The following is a 16,980-nucleotide window of genomic DNA, read 5'->3' as shown; positions in this document are numbered from 1 at the left end:
TATTTTGCCATTGACCAGTTAATGCAAAGTAATGTCAAATGCCCCAAATCATGTTTTAAAAATAAAATATGATGGAAATTCCTGCAGAAATATATATGACCAAGTGCTGTACATATTTTTCCACATCATACATTTTATCTTCATTACAAACGTTCTCATCAGTCAGGAATCGGTGTGAATCTAAATACTGACAGTCATTACAGACTGTCTGAGCTAAAACAAACAAGAGGCCAAATTTATACTAATTCACCGCATGTTGACAAACTGAAACTATATGGCCCCTATATGGTTGAAAATCTGATAGTAGATCTGTTATTTTTATAGCTTCTGTGCTTTCAATACAATCGAACATATAATTAATAGAGGTCGTATCGTTTTAAACGCGCAGTATCGATAAAGTATGTTGCAAGTAGGGCTGGGCGATATGGCTGAAAACTGTATCATGATACAAGTGTTTTATATCGGTCGATATCGATAATTATTGGTATTTTTGTATGACCTATTTAAAATAAGGTCCAGGAGAAAAATACATTCAATTTAAACATTTTTATTTTAAATTTAACCTTCCTCTGATTAGAATCCCCTCAGCTATCAAGGCAGAAAGGAAAGGAAATGTCAACACAACCATGGAAAACACTCACATAATAAATGTGTAAAAGTGTAAAAATGTAAACAGAGAGAAACCTGAGAACTTTTTTTTCTGCAGGTTTAGCGCCAGGAAGTTCACAAGCTGATTCACCTTCTGCTGAATAAAATGTTTTCAGATATGTGCAGGGTTTTGTAATCATAGCAGAAACTGAGGTAGACTTGACATCTGTAACATACAAAGAAACAAACATGATAGACAGTACAGTAAGATTGACCGAACTATAAAACCAGCCTAGACATATGAATAACTTTAGTCACTCTTCTTACTCTAAACATACATGAACTATTCAATTATATTTGTATTGCGAGTGTGTTTTAACAAAGCACGTGTAAGAGATGTTTATAACCTGGCTTCTCCACAGTGCTCAGTGAAGCGTGTCTTTAGCTATATGATATGCCGCTGCCTCCATTACGTCTTTGTGCCTTTTCGATGATTTGTCATCAGGCACTGAAGCAGATACCTCTGCATGGCGGTCAGCCGCTTGTGTGGTGGTGCTGCGGTTGTAGATGTTGTTGGATGTTGGCGAATACGGCTGCGCTCCAAAGAGCGAGCGCCACTAAGGTGGTTAAATAAGTTTGTGGTGTTACCGGTCTTGGTGGGGACGACAGTCTTGCATAAGTTACAGACGACATTGGTCTGATTACGGTCCGACTTATAAAATCCAAAAAACTCCATACTGGCAAGCTGACTTTCCCTGTTTTATCAATAGTTTCTTTGCTCGCTGCAGCACTCTCGCTCTATTTCTCATCTCACTCCTCGCAAAGCACGAGATGGCGCAACCGAAATTTGTTAACTGTGAACTGTTACGTGATTGGCGTGTTAGCGTGTCACTCCCACTGATCAGTGATTACTCCCTACGTTGCTCGGTTGCCTGAGAGCGAGTGCCTTTGTTCATGTAACCAGCTTGCTTCGCAACTGTTTCTTACGACGAAGAAAAAAATTATCGAATGTTTTATCGAACGCATTTTTTATTGATCTTGATTACGTGTCTATCGCGAGATATATCGTTATCACTTTATCGCCCAGCCCTAGTTGCAAGTATCTTTTTGACAACCTTACCATAAACACATTCACACGGTAATCTGTACAACAAAGTGGGTAGACAGACAGAGAGAAAATTTAAGAATGTGAGATGGAGAAAGTGATAGAGGGAAGTGGCAGGAGTTGATTGGAGGACAGCCACGGAGTGAAACTGTAGATAGTGTGGAGAAACAGAATGGTTACTGTGAAGCAGCTGTATCAGCTTTCAGCACAGGCCTACACACTGGACAAAACCAAACACGTATGCATTCCCTGTGATACACAAGTTATGGACACACACACACACACACACACACACACACACACACACACACACACACACACACACACACACACACACACACACACACACACACACACACACACACACACACACACACACACACACACACACACACACACACACACACACACACACACACACACACACACACACACACACACACACACACACACACACACACACACACAGTAGCAAGGCTGCCAGATCAAAGCGTGTGACATCTTGCACATGCCCACAGCCACCAACATTGGCAAGTGTCATTGACCAAACATTACTGCATATCTATGCTCCCAACCGAGTGGGAACTGAGGACGTCTTAAAAATAGGCTCCATAAAAAAAAATCCCCAATGCTTAGGTCTGGCGGGGGGGGTCAGCTTAGGCCGGGCGAGTGGTTACACTTGCAGTACTGTAGCAGAAACCTTGTTTGACAGCCTCAAAAGTACATCACACACACAAGCGGAGGGATGGCGCAAAAGGCATGGACAGACTGCACAATATATTCATCCATCTATCACATGTGACTAAACACCGAACTGCCTGATAAACAAAGGATGGATGGTGGATGAATGGAAGTGAGCATTGTGAGAGCCAGCCTGGTAAATAGGCCAACTGCACTGCTCAGGTCTAATTTTGGAAAGGCAGGGAATGAGCTGAAACGACTGGTGTCAAAACTACTAGAGTAGCCAGAGAGACGAGCGAGTCTGTACAGTAGAGGTATGACCAGAAATGACAGAAATACGGGGCCAGACAGAGGTGGCACTATGTTAGAATCATTTACATGATTAAAAACATAACAGCTACACTTTTCTGCTCCATAGCAATTACTGACACAACGATACTGTTAACGTACTGCAATATCAACACACCCAGTCAAATTTCCTAGATTTTATTGCCTTGCGGCCTGCAAGGTAATCCAGTAATGCCATCGTTCTAGCCAAAGAATGCAATAGTAGCAAATAGCCGCTTGAGAGATGTGTGGGTTGATATAATGAGAGCAGGGTCTGGGGTTTTACCTGTTGGGCCCCTGGGCACTGGTACAAGACAAAACATAACCCTGTCTGTGGGGTTGTAGCCAGGTTATTAAATTCTCTACAGTAGCTTTTTTTATGTTGTTCGTTTTCGTCTTTGTTTGTGTGGTGCTTATGATGACGCTCAGTCACAGCCGCAACTAACAAGTAATTAGGAATGATGACATATTTTCTTTCAGTGTGGCTGGAGTCAGAAGAATGGCAACTACACACACCAGGAAGCTTGTCTGCAAAGAGAGCGTTTCATAGACTAAGGAGGATGGTCAGTATGAGTTTTGGTTTATGAGATCAGCCTTAGTGGCCTGAGCTTTTTCTTCCTTTATTTTCATGTTATTAACAACTGGTGTGCATCGCTCGCTGCCAGCTCTGCACGTGTGTGTGTGTGTGTGTGTGTGTGTGTGTGTGTGTGTGTGTGTGTGTGTGTGTGTGTGTGTGTGTGTGTGTGTGTGTGGGTGTGTGGGTGTTCGTTTCATTTTCAGTCCTTTGTGCTCGCAACGAAGACTGCAGCCACAATTTAGAGCAACAACCTTCGGCAACAGGGTCTGGAATAGGATTTTTTTTCCTCTAAAGCCTTTTGAACGAACATATCTGATCTTTGGATTCCAAAAAGAAAAGAAAGTTTTATTGTCTGATAGAAAAGATAGGAAAATATCCAATTAGATTACCTACAGTTAGTGTATAGCCTATCATATGAATAATATGCTTCATTATTTTATTTAATTTAGGCCCTCATTCAATTTGAAGAGCAGGGACACAGAAAAAAAAGCATGTTTTTATTGTATTGTTGCCCTTGATTATCATAATATCATGCATTTACATCCTATAAACTAGTGCGTTAAGAATTATTAATCAATTACATTAATAACTAAACTGGATCAGTGAACGATGGCATATTGAGTCCAAAGAAAGCATGTAAATGCGTCCGCACATACACACACACACACACACACACACACACACACACACACTCAATAACACACCGACTAGACCTATTTAATCACTTCAAGTTGCGTCATTTTCCCGAATGATTCAGTCAGAAGGGCAAGGCAGCTCGCAGTGTACATATGTTCGACAGAGAGAGGCACTGAGTACCAACGTGTGTGCGGCAGAGTTTTTTTTCTTCCACTGCAAACTCTGGGGCATATACTACAAGTCACGATCAGCGCAGCACTGAAACAAATCTGACCCAAGCAGACTCCAGCTCCTGCCAAAAGCAAATAGAGCCTTACGCTACATAATACAGCACACAGCAGGAGCAAAAAAGGGAACGGGATAGAGCAACACAGAAAAACCATGACAAGGAAAAAGCGCAATATGCAAAAAGGGGGAGAGAGAGGAAGAGAGAAAGAGAATAACAAGCATGAAATGCTGGCAGTGGAGGACAGGAAGAAGGGCAAACGACGACAGAAGGAAATGAGGCAGAGACAGTCTGTAAAAAGAACGAGACAGAGCATGTTTAGAGGCAAATTATGACTTTACTGCTACCAGGAATTTGATTTAAGAGCAATTTAGTAACCAAAACAAAAAAACAGAGAAAGCTGTGTTGTGTTAAACCCATCCTGTATTAATTTAACAGTGGACAACAAGTATGCAAATAAAACTTACTCTGACCACCTGAGGTGAAGCAAAGACGACATCAACATACGAAAACAAACAAACACTGCTGCATGCCTATTCCTTTTCTCATTTCATCTGCATTCAATTCCAAATTAATATGCCACAATTTAATGATCCATTTCTATCAAGATCAAAAAGAAAATACATTTCAATAGCTACCAGAGGGCATGAAAAGGCATGTAAAAGACTTGGTATCATAATCATTTTATAGAATCATTTCTTTTGGCGTGACAATATAATCAATTATTGACTTTAACATCACCTTGAATGTGGTTAAATGAACATGGGAGGGATTATCGAGCTCAACCTTTACGTAACTGCTGCACATGCTGTACACACTACAGTATGTACAGTATGTACAGACTGCATTCCACAGAGGAACAAACTCACCATGGATCCAAGCACCAAAAGTTTAAACCGGGATATGAAACTAAGCAGGACTATTGAATCAGTGAAGCATTATTTTCCTACACGTTTCATACTGTTCCCCTGTCCCCTGATAATGCAAAGTGAAGGCAGGTGTGACACTCCAGAGGAGGGCAGGCCACAATAACCACACAGAGGAGCAGGAAGTAGGACTCTGTTTTAGTAATCATACAGCACACGCACGCATGCACGCACACACACAAGATTTGGGTACTACATTAGATGGACAATCGCAAGATGAGCACTGTGAGGGAAAAAAAAAACAAGAAGCAGGAGGTGAGATAAAGAGAAAGACGAATTATCTTGTGTAATCATCAGTTTAAGATGAAAAAGATGGAGGAAAATTAAAGCTGAATGAATGCATTAGGACTTGTAGTTCTTATATTCTCCGTTTCATTTCTGCTGAAGTTGCTTCAAAGTTCAGTCATCTGACCTTACCACACACTTGTACGGCATACATTGAAAGGGAATTCAAAGCCCACTTTTATGGCTTCATTGTGACACTGAATAATCAAACAATTTACACCCATGCGTCACATCATTCACATTTGGTGTCTCTGGAAACTTCTGAATAGTCTTTATGATTTATAAATTTGTTTCGTATTTGTAATGATGGACACACTGGTAGGTCTAGCAGAGCAGATGAGCTAAAACACATAAAAGCAGAAATTGAGACGTAAAGGCTGAGTGGAGCTTTCTCCTAGTTTAATAGATTTACAGAGAGGATAAAGGATCCAGGTTTCAGGAAGCCAAGTTGAGACTTTCCAAGACATTTGTAATTCTACTGGGACCTGACTTTTAAGACCAATTATAAATCGAAATCCAGACATAAAGCTGTCAAATCTAGCTTGTTTACAGTACATGATGAAACTATAAACAAAGAGGACAAAAAGCCAGACCTGAGATTGTAAACAAATCTCCACACTGCCACCCTTTCGTCTCATTTCTACCCATTTTGAGGACAGTTTGAGTGTTTCAAAGTGCCAAGGATATAAAAAAAGACACAATGAGTGTGTCACACACACACTGTCTTTTCCAAGTACTGGCATTGGTACTGGTGCTCTCAGCGAGGACAGTTAGTCTGGAGCCCTGTGTTAAGGAACATGACGTCCTGCTATGTTTAGCAAAACAGACTAGATACACTACGTAATGTAACTCAGTTCTAATGTGTTATGTTTGGATTTAAGTCTTTCAGATTTTACAAAAAGCTACAGAAATATTGCTGGTCAACTGAACACAGCTCTAAACACTCTATATAGATTATAACAATCAGATGCTAACAATATAACCATGAGAAATAGAGTGAGAGAAAGTGTGTATGTGTGCGTGTGCATGAGAGAAAGACTGATGCATAAAATATTTATGTCAATAGTAATAAAGTATATTGAGTTTGACCGCATTTGGAGTGTGTGTGTGTGTGTGTGTGTGTGTGTGTGTGTGTGTGTGTGTGTGTGTGTGTGTGTGTGTGTGTGTGTGTGTGTGTGTGTGTGTGTGTGTGTGCGCAGCTGGGTGCCCAGTCATCCACAGCACTTTTGGATGACTATCTGTCCCACAAACAGGATGAGATGGGTGGAGTTTTCTGTGGGGGGCCTGTTGAGTTACAACCAATCCCCCTCAGTGGGCTTGTCTGTCCCTCTCTGTGCTACAGTAGCATCAGGAAAGAGCAAATGAGGAATGGAGGGGGGAAAAAAAAAAGGTTGAGAAGGACGGTTAGTCGCTCACTGAAAGCCCCTTACACTGGGCCTCAGACAGACACAGAAAGAGTGAGCACGAAGGAGACAGAAGCTGAATCTCATTTGCGAGTGTTTTATGTTTCCTCCTTACTCTGGAACAATTCCCTGAAATATCCAGCAATGTTAACACCCCCTTTTCGGAAAATATTATTAAATGATGACAGTCGCAAGACAACATTATTTCCTTCCCATTTTTAAGTGCGTGGAAGCAGGGGAAACAGCTGGGGAAACCGCTCACAAGATGTATCTTGTTTGTCTAATACATTCTCCAACGGAAGTATAAAAATGTAAATTTGTGGTTTTAGGTCCAGTTCCATTCTCAGAATTGAATCTATGCACTCTCCAAATGAAAACACATATGAGCTACCACCTAAACAGTGCTGACTCAAATTATTAACTGCTCAAGGATAACAGCACGACAGGCTGAAAACAAACTGATTCCTGTCTGAAAATGACAAAATTATAAAACTAAGTGTGATGGAAGCGGTGACGCAGGAGTTTAATCTGAGGCGGCTGCTCTGCAGGTGTGCTGTGACTGGGCGGAGGAGTGAATAATAGCTCTTTCATCATAGTAGATAAGGTGCATTTTAAAACAAAAACGTATTGGTGTGGATGCAGCCTTACATAGCCCAAAGAGCAGACACATTTAGATACCTGCACTGCTGCGGGTCCATGAGAGACTGCTTCATACATATCCACGCACTCCCAGGTTTAATGAGTGGCTGCATTAATGAGGCAGCCATGCTTTTAGTGTGGCAGTAAACACGTTCAAGTTAACTCTTACATCAGTCTAATTAAAAGGCCTCAGTTTAAATCAATGGAAACTGAGTCCTATTCATCTACAGATGGCAGTGATGGTTCTAATAGTTTTTTGGCTTTTTACCTAAATATCTTTATTGTGGAGTTTGTAGTCTGATTCCAACTAAACCATAAGAAAGTTAACGAATGAGCTGTGCACTTTAGGACACACAGGCAGACTTTGATTGCTTTCTATCTTGTTAAAGGCCTGTGTTTGGGTGACGTGGGAAGTGATGGGGTTTGTTTTCAATTTCAAGACCTTCCCATCATGTCATACAGCACAAGTTGTGTGAATCAAATTTGACTGAGTTGTTTTTGCCAACCTGAGGCCAAATCTCAAACAAAAAGGCATTTTTACAGAACCTCTCAGAAATTCATTTCAAATCGTAAAATATGATAGAATAAAAGTGGACTTTGAGTGGCATCAGGGTTGGCAAAGGGAGTTTGAATTTCTAACAGTCTGAGCCAACACAGGCTCCTACACTAACCTTCTGTATGTTTTCAAAAAAAGTTGTGTGGATTAGGGTTAGAAACAGTTTTATGATTACGCAACTTCTCCACTTTAAACATAACCCTTGTGAAGCAGAAATCGTATCTGTATTTACACAGGTAGCATCTGGAGCAATAAGATTTGGGTCTTGTATCAGGTCTTCTCTGTGGCTCATGTTATTTTAGAACTTGGCAAATGTAACTGTCTCCTGAACGCCAATCCAGATCTCCTGGCTGAGTTGCCTCTGCAAAGACAGACTGATGGTGATTTTCAACTCTTGTTAAGCATTTAAGCTGTTCTCTGGCCACGTTAAGCCCTACACAGCTCCACTAAAAGAAAAGTGGGCCTGTGCTTTATCTCAAGTCAGCCCGACAGGTAAAATGAATGGTGATGAACATATGAAGGGCTGGCTGGTCTCAGATCTGTGCCAGAAGGGACAGCTTAGTCACCATGGCAAATATTTATTAGGCTTACAAGTCAATTCAGTTTGCATAGATTTGGCTGGATTGATTATGGGAAGGAGTAAGGAAATAAATCCATGTATTTCAGTATTTCACTATCACAGCTTTATGGTTATAATAACAGCACAATGCATGGATAAATTAAATCAAAATTCTCCACCTAGATTACGTCATCCTATATTTAACCCATCCAGTCCCACATTCTTGACAATTAAAATAAAAAATGTAGCTCCAAGAAACATCTCATTAACAAAAACTGCATGAAATGAAATGTCTAAAATTCCAGTCCTCTGTGAACAACAGAGAGGCAGTGCACTGTGAGTTGATGCAAACATTTCCAATGGGGAATACATTTTCTCCATGCAGGAACTGAACCTCCAACACTGTTGTGCTAAGCTACCCCACACCACAACATGCTGCACAAAGCATGTGATCTCTACGCTCTATTCTATTGTTTACCCCCACTGAGTCATTCAGATGGTGAACCCTGAGAACCTGCAATTCTATAAGCACTGCTTATATGGTAGCTTATGACCTTAAACTGTCAGGTGAACCGCTATTGGCATTTATCTCACCGAGCGCCTTAGGGCCTTCAAAAAAGACCTAATCACACCAGCTACAACAGCAGCCTAAACTACATTCATATTGTTGCAACACAATTACATCTCATAAGGAATCCATTAGCCCCTGTTCACATTAAGGAGGGAGGAGGGGACTGTGGCTGTAGGAATAATGGAATAATAAAAAAAAGAGTAATCCGTTTCACATGAATGTCACAAAGCAGACAAATGTCTTTTTTTTCTCCCCTCTATTGCTAATTTATTCTTCACAACAGTGAAGCCCATGAAAACTTTTACATTTTGCCACTGCAAATGCCGGGTGTCTGGGGGGAAAAAACCACTATCACACAGGGTGTGATCATTTAGTTTGAAATATACAGAAGAGAGAATGGTGTTAGTGTGAACACCACAATTTAACAGATGAGGGCAAAGTCAACAGAGTAATGAGCTGTTTGAATGACAGGTGAAATCAGAAGTGCAGAAATACAGCAAAAGTGTAGCACTCAGCATTTAGAAGAGGGGATATAGACAAAAACAATAAACGTGAGATTATTGCTACTGTCACTTGAATTATCAGGCATACTACTAGGCATGGTCCTGTCTTCTCTATTATAAGGCTATGGAGTTAGAAATCCTTGATAGATTATGTTATCACTCACTGTTGTCTGTGAGACACCGTAGGTGAGAGAGATGTCCCAGCCTTTAAGATCAGTACAAGTACTAATCTAGGCATATATTTATGAACTGGCATGGGCTAAAATAAAGATGATCACTTTCAAATGCACTGTGTTTTGTCCACGTCGGTCTGCTTGTGTTGCAACATTGTTCTCCTTTACGCCAGCCTGATTCTATGGTGCAAGATGGGAGTGAAAATTATTTGGGCACAGCATTGACTGACTTCTGTGCCACTAAGGTCGAGGTCAAAATTGACAGATTCACCTAAGTCAGATGGTAACAAATATGTTATCTCTGCTCCTTGTAAGGCCTTGCCCAACCGAGATTTTTGCCAGTCGAATCAGACTTGCTATTCAACAAAAAGATTCTGCTATTCATTCCTTTGTCTTTGACATAGACTAGATATACTATATATGCACTACATGAATCTCGTGTTTTACCTGTAAGTTTCAATGCCTCTCTTCGTCATCTGTGATGTGAAAACATCAGATTTCCACACAGCCAGAGAAAGTACAAATGTGCCTCCTGCTCATAGTTGAGTTCTCAAGTCTCAGCGTACCACAGGGGGTCTCTCCTTCCCGAACTGCTACCATAGCTGACAGCCGAACAGTCAAGGTTGTATCACCGTCTGGTTCAAAAGTGGTTTAGTCAACTTTACTGATAGCCATCAGCAGAGCAGAGAGCGTTGGAGCAGTCAACAGACAGGAGTCGCGTTGGCCTGCCTGCCTTCTTTCTATCACCCCTCTCCGCTTCCATCACAGCTAGTTCTGTGGTTTGTGGTCATTTTGACACTCAGTTTTGTGAAGTTTCAGCCTGCCACACTGTTGCTGCTGCACTGCTCTGTTAAAAACAAAAATGCATTGATTGGCTGGCAGAATGTGAGTTGACTCAGAGTCTTCTCTACTGATGACTGATTATATTAAAAGAACAACACACCCCTATATATAACACGTTCTAAAACATCCTTCAGCTAAGCCTGAGTCTCTGCCTATGACAAGGGAAGCACCCATTAAAGTCAGTAGTAGTGCAGATTAAACTGGAATTACTATCCAAATATTTGTCTGAAATTTGAAAAATCCTGATCTACGGTGTTGATCCAGGACAAGATCTAGTCAAACCAGCATCACAGCTTGTCAAATATAAATAGATTACTGAGTGACATTAATACAAATTCAAATAATCCATCTGCCCTAGCCTAGCATATACCCACCACTGCACTGAGCAATATTGCATTCTGTATCTTGTTGAAAGGTTCTATACCAGTGTTATACCGCTGCAACACTGGTATAGAGCCAGTATGGTATACCACTTTCACAGTGTGGCATGGAGTGACAACCAACATTATCATACCATGTGCATTTGTTTATCTATGGTATTGAATTCTACCTTATTAGTGTTATTTTTATAAGCATTTGTTGAACTAAAAACCCATGTGTTTTCATTGCTTTAAGGGTGACTGTATCTAATATTATTAGCAGTAGTGGGAGGAGGAGTAGCAGTAGTAGTATTATTATTGTGTAATGCTGTATACCATGAAAATGTTATGTGATACTTGATATTTGTGACACTTCATACGTGTGAAAACATGATATTTTCCCGGGACATTTATCATACGTAATCATCTCATACCATTGCAACCCTACTCTACATATTACACCCCGAAATCCTGCACCTGATGCTTAACAGGGATAGGCTGAGCAGTAGCAAGGGCCAACAATGTGAACGAGCAGATTCTGTATTTGGCGTGAGCGATATTATAACAACTGTGAAGAAATCTAAATTTGTCTACTGCCATAATGTTTACACCATGGCAGTTCTCCCCTTAATATTTGTAAATATACTACATTAGACTATGTTACAAATGAATGAACAGGACAGCTTTATAGTTATGTCGGATGGTTGTATGATTTTTGCATCAATGTTGCAAGAACCTCAATTTTTAGAAAAAAAAAACAACATCGTGTGAGGTTATTTTCTCAACTAAAAATTTCATGATTGATTGGATTCTCTGGTTTAACATTTCAAATTAGTGCTTCATTTTGTCTCAAGTGACAGTACACTAAACAAGCATTTTTTTACAGCGCAAAAGTATAATCAATCAAATGGAGAAAATAAACACAAGATTTATCCATAGTGAAGATACCTGAATTGCTCAAAAACTGATCCACATGAAGGCAGAGGCTCCTCTAATGTAGGATAACACATTTTATTTTAACAGCCTATATCTGTTGTATCTGTGTTGTAATGAAACATCACCGCGCAAATAGCTCTAAAAGCAAGTAAGAAACAGCACCAACTGTAAACTCCATGAACTGAACAAAACACTGGAAACATTTAACTCAAAGCAACAAAGTGTATGAGTGTGTAGTCTTGTAGGTATTCATGAAAATCTCTGAATGTGTGTGCGTGTGTGTATGTGCACACATGCATTCCATATTGCCTGGAATTAGCTTACATTTCAAAATAGTGTGCTGCACCTTGAGGCCCCCATGCATCTGTTATCATTTTACAACCTGCCTGTAACTCAGCAAAGAACAAACCTCCTGAGCACAATGTGCTCCACTAAGCACCTCATTACAGAAAAAGGCCCTTTGTATCCCACTGAGGTAATAGGTGGGTGGGAGGATGCTTTAGATGAAGGAATCAACACAGCAAAGTGGTTGTCCCTTTCAAGACAAAACCCCTCAACTGCCAGCTTTTTCCAGATTCATAAATAACTGCACTGATAAACTGTACGTTGACTGGATGTGGATTCACTGCATGTTGTAATATCTCTTAGCTGCCACCATGACAACCATGGTGGTACTGAGAAATATACAGTAAGTCTATAATACTAAACACATGACACCATGTGCTTTTAGAGATACAAGGTTTTGGTCCAGCAGCAGCAGGAGGTAAGTGCTCATTGCATCATATTATTGCAGGGTGCAGCATGGTGTGTTTACTCACAACGTAGGAGAGCGACAACCCAGTAAAATCACAATGTCCCAAAACAAGTCAAACAGAAGCACACATACAAACAGTGCAACACCACAATGTGCCAATAACATGTGTTCTTCAAAGAACAAAACATGAACTTTCTAATCTGATGGTTGTCATTGCATCAGGTCTGCCAAAGGTATATTATCTTTCACCATATTCAACAGAGTCAACATAACAAAAAACAGACTGGAACAGTCCCTGGAATTCTAGCACAGTACTACAAACACAGCAGGACAGCTACACTGTTTTTACATGCTGTGCTCACAAAAAAAACGACTCAATAGGAAATCCTAGAGACTGTGTGGAAAAGGAAAAATCATCTCATCTCATAACATAACATAACACAGAAAATGTCTTTTCAGCATCTTAAAAAAAATTAAAATCACTTTCATTTCTCTACTCTCTCAGCTGCTCTCAGCCTGAGCAGACACGCTCACAGAAATCTGTTTTAAGAAAACAGAAATTTGTTTTAAACTCCAGCCTCAACGTCAAAGTGAAAAAGTGAAAATTCACCCAGAACTCTTAATGATGAGCAATGACCACTGAGGAGAAACGTGCTTTGAGATCACTCACGGCGTATCCACTCAAATCCCACAACATGCAAAACATTTAAGTCCACTGACTGAACAACAATAGAACTGTGTCTTTCTTAAGGCTGGATGTTGAACTCTGCTAACTTGACAGTGGTTATTATCTGACAATTCACATGCTGGATAAAATGCAGAATAGCATTAAAATGAAGAACTTTTTGACATGCTGTCAGGTCGTGTCTGTGCTTCTTTAAAGTCAAACATTTCCTCCAGCTGTAGTGACTGAAGTCTATCCAGGTCCATCTACTCCACTCAGCTCCATGCTAATCTGTCCCTTTGTCTTCCCCGCCTGAAAACAGCAGCAGCCCTCCTCCACATCAGACTGACAACATCGATGCAGCACCTCCGTACACTTCTAAACCCACATCAGGACATCCATCCATCACTTAGCACAGGAAGTCAAAAAAAGAAGACATGTTGAATGAATGCAGTGTAGTCACCTCATTTTCCTATCGGCGTTTTTGGATTTGCAGGGATTTGCGCACTGGCCCTGCTGCAGGCAGGCAGGCAGGCAGGCATACACATGTGGAATGTGGAGGGAAGCATCCGCCTTTAACAATAACACTGTACACAAAACATAACCTGGACAGGGCTTGTGTAGAAGTTGTGCTGAAACGCGAATTGAAAGTGCAGTGTGAGATGCCATGTGGCCTGAGCGCACGTTAACGCGGTAAATGCTGGGAAACAAAGAGCAAAGCTGCAAGGTTTTATTGCTCGTGCAGCGGCTAGCTCCCAACATGACATGCTAACCGACTGTTGTGCGTTTCTGTCACAACACCAAGCCAGGGAGATCTCTCTTACCTGATGTGGCATATCAACCTTGACTTTGTGCAGGAGCAGAGGGGGGCCCGAATGGTGGAGCCAGGTCGCCAAATTTCCCGAGCCAGTAGAGTTGAAGTCGGCTTTATAACAATTTCCCCGCGCTGAAAAACTTTTCCTCCGTATAAAATCAAACTGTCAACAGAGAAGAAAGGGGGAAGGAGGGGTGATGAGGCAGTGCTATCTAACGGTCAGTCGGGGGGCTGGGACACGGGTAACGTTAGAGCCCCGATGACGTCCCGTTATTTCTTTCATGGACACTCTGTTACGCCAAACGTCATTCAGTAAATCTGGCGATGCAATAGTTGCCCTGCTCGAGTAGAGGCAAACACCTCTGTGGACGAGACTTTAAACCTTTCGGGAATCACTTCTGGACTGCTGGGACATTCGGCACACAAGTTACACATGATGCAGCACTTCATCCGCAACAAAACTTCCAAGTTGAGGACTGTTCACCCTGCTCGCTGCCATCCTCCGCCGCGGATTTAGGGAGGAAAGCGTGGGACTGAACGCAGACGCAAACATTATCTTAGTGAAAACCGAGCGGTCTATCGAACTAAAGAGTGGCTCCTAAGCATTTTTGATAAGTCTTAAGTCATGTTACTAGGTTTGTATAATTGCCAAAACGCACGGCCATATTCAATTACCACATTTTAAAAGGGGCTTCGCCGTCCTCTCTCAACACACGCAAGCGGACACAACGTTGACACTGGCTAACAAAAACGCCAGCAGTACCAGCACTTACAAAACGAAAATGTCCTTTAGTATTCACACACCGGAGGCTATTCTTGTGTTACACTGGCGGAGCGACGGTGTATTTGCCCCTGTACAATGACAGTACGGCTCGGCTGACTGTTTGTCAGCGGCATGTCAAAATATTGCAGCCCGCTAGAGAGCAATAACAACAGCTAACGCTACGTTAACAGCAGCACACTTTAGTGGCCTAAAACGCGCGTGTGCCACTCGGCCTGAAAGCACTTCTCAGCAAAACGTAACCGACAAAGAGCAAAACTACAGTGATGAAGAGCGCTGCAACACCTTTCACTAAACGGGACACTCCTAAAGGTACAGTAAGGAGTAAAATAACTTACATTAGTCCATGCGAAGAGAAACGTAAGCAGACACTCTGTTAGTCCAGTTTTTTAGATCTGTAACATAGATGGACTGCACTTCTCCATAGTCCCGCCCCACGGTTTACCAGCAGGCATATCTATACATATATATAATCCCCTCAGTGTCCAATCACAGCTCTCCACTCTGGAATGGTGTCTGCTCCCATTGGTCGAGAAACGTATCAGTCTCGAGCTGAGTCTCCAGCTGTCTCCTTACCATATAGGGGTGTGTCGTGACGTAGCGCGCAGCCTGATAGGTGGTCAATAATTTCGTCTAAAATAATGATTGGACTAATAAAACAAATTAAAATACATGCTTAATTAGAAAAAAGGCCAAGAATTATATTCTGGAGTTTGTGACGCTCAGGGCGCTTGATTTCCTGCATTCGTGGAGACCGGAGAGATGGTGAGAAATGTCATTAGAGTAATCATTTCTTGATGCATTGAGTGTGCAAATTTGTGTTTTAGCAATGCTGAAATTTTAAATGCTAAATGTACTTTGTAACGCCACATTTCTCATCATGAAATATTAATGATTTACCTATACATAATATATGAAAGTTCCAGCATCCTCTTCTCTGTCTTTCTGATCTTTGTCGTGGAAACTGGGGGTAACTGATAGTATACACATACCAAGAACATAAGAGGTTAGTGAAAAAATATCTTCACTAACCACTCACCAAGTGGCCTCCGTAGTGTGTATGTGGTGACACAGCAGAGCTCATTTGTTTACTTGGTGGAAGATTTCAGTGGGGATGAATGGGTACTGAGGTGCTACACTATGTCACCCCTGGGAAGGTTTTATTGCAACACTTCAATCAGCACATTACGCACTCTGTAATTAGGAGTTGGTCTATTCTTGTATCCGTCTCTTGTCATTTCCCTTGATGGGCCATACAGTGCACAGTGCCAGCCCCCAGGAGTAAGACTGTGGCATCAAGGGCACACCAACTGGACTGCAGGCCATTTGAGTTTTCCAAGGATCCAGTCTATGACCTTTAAGTACAACAAAGTCCATGTTGGAAACATTCCAGTGAGTAATCCATAACTTGCTGTGTGTTTCAGACAATGATACAAATGAGACAGGCAATATTGCCCCTTTTCTGACAGACAATAAAAGGCAACATTAAGCCTGCTTATTGATGGGTTTGGGTTCTCTGTGAAAGGATTATGGTGTTTTAAGGTTTCCTTTCTGTGCCGTTTGAAAGGAGGTTTTTAAAAAGCCATTCTCAATCTTCGCATGACACATGGCATGTTGTTATTACATGTTACAGAACAACTACATCATCATAGAAGTCAAACTTTTTATATTGTTGTTCCGTACTATAATCTGTACTACTCTATTCTGCACACTGTGCTGTTACACAGTACTGTCGTACACTCTACTGTGCTGTACTAACTTATTATAGCTTACGATGCCACAGTATAGTATACATAACTATAATACAAAGTACTGAAAGGTTGTAGATTGTTAAACACTAACTAAACCAAATCAAACCAAGCATATTTTATAATGTTCTCACAAACAAAATTAATTGTATATCAATTGTATCCTGGTGGCAGAAGTATATGAGCCCGGTAACACCAGGCAAATGAAACTAGAATAACTAAAATGAGATGCATGACTTGATATCACTAGTGGGAAATGACTCGTGTGTGTTTGAGAGAGAGTTGGGTGAAATGACCATTTCTCTTCTTTTTTTCCCCTCCAGTTC

At 41.2% G+C, this 16,980-nt stretch overlaps 1 protein-coding gene across 1 annotated transcript in view; it reads right to left on the bottom strand.

Moving 5' to 3' along the window:
• LOC139334911 (vitamin D3 receptor A) overlaps nt 1–15,344 on the bottom strand; it is an 81,537-nt gene extending 66,193 nt beyond the window's left edge. Inside the window, exons 1-2 of the mRNA XM_070968179.1 lie at nt 15,245–15,344; nt 14,136–14,288 (exon numbers count right to left, since the gene is read on the bottom strand). The gene's annotated coding sequence lies outside the window, so the exon portion shown is untranslated. The remainder of the gene's footprint in view (nt 1–14,135; nt 14,289–15,244) is intronic.
• Between the last annotated feature and the right edge of the window lie 1,636 nt (nt 15,345–16,980).

The sequence above is a fragment of the Chaetodon trifascialis genome, chromosome 8, assembly GCF_039877785.1.
Source record: "Chaetodon trifascialis isolate fChaTrf1 chromosome 8, fChaTrf1.hap1, whole genome shotgun sequence".
Taxonomy (NCBI): domain Eukaryota; kingdom Metazoa; phylum Chordata; class Actinopteri; order Chaetodontiformes; family Chaetodontidae; genus Chaetodon; species Chaetodon trifascialis.
Note: the sequence above shows the minus strand (reverse complement) of the source record. Positions and strands in the feature narration are given on the sequence as shown.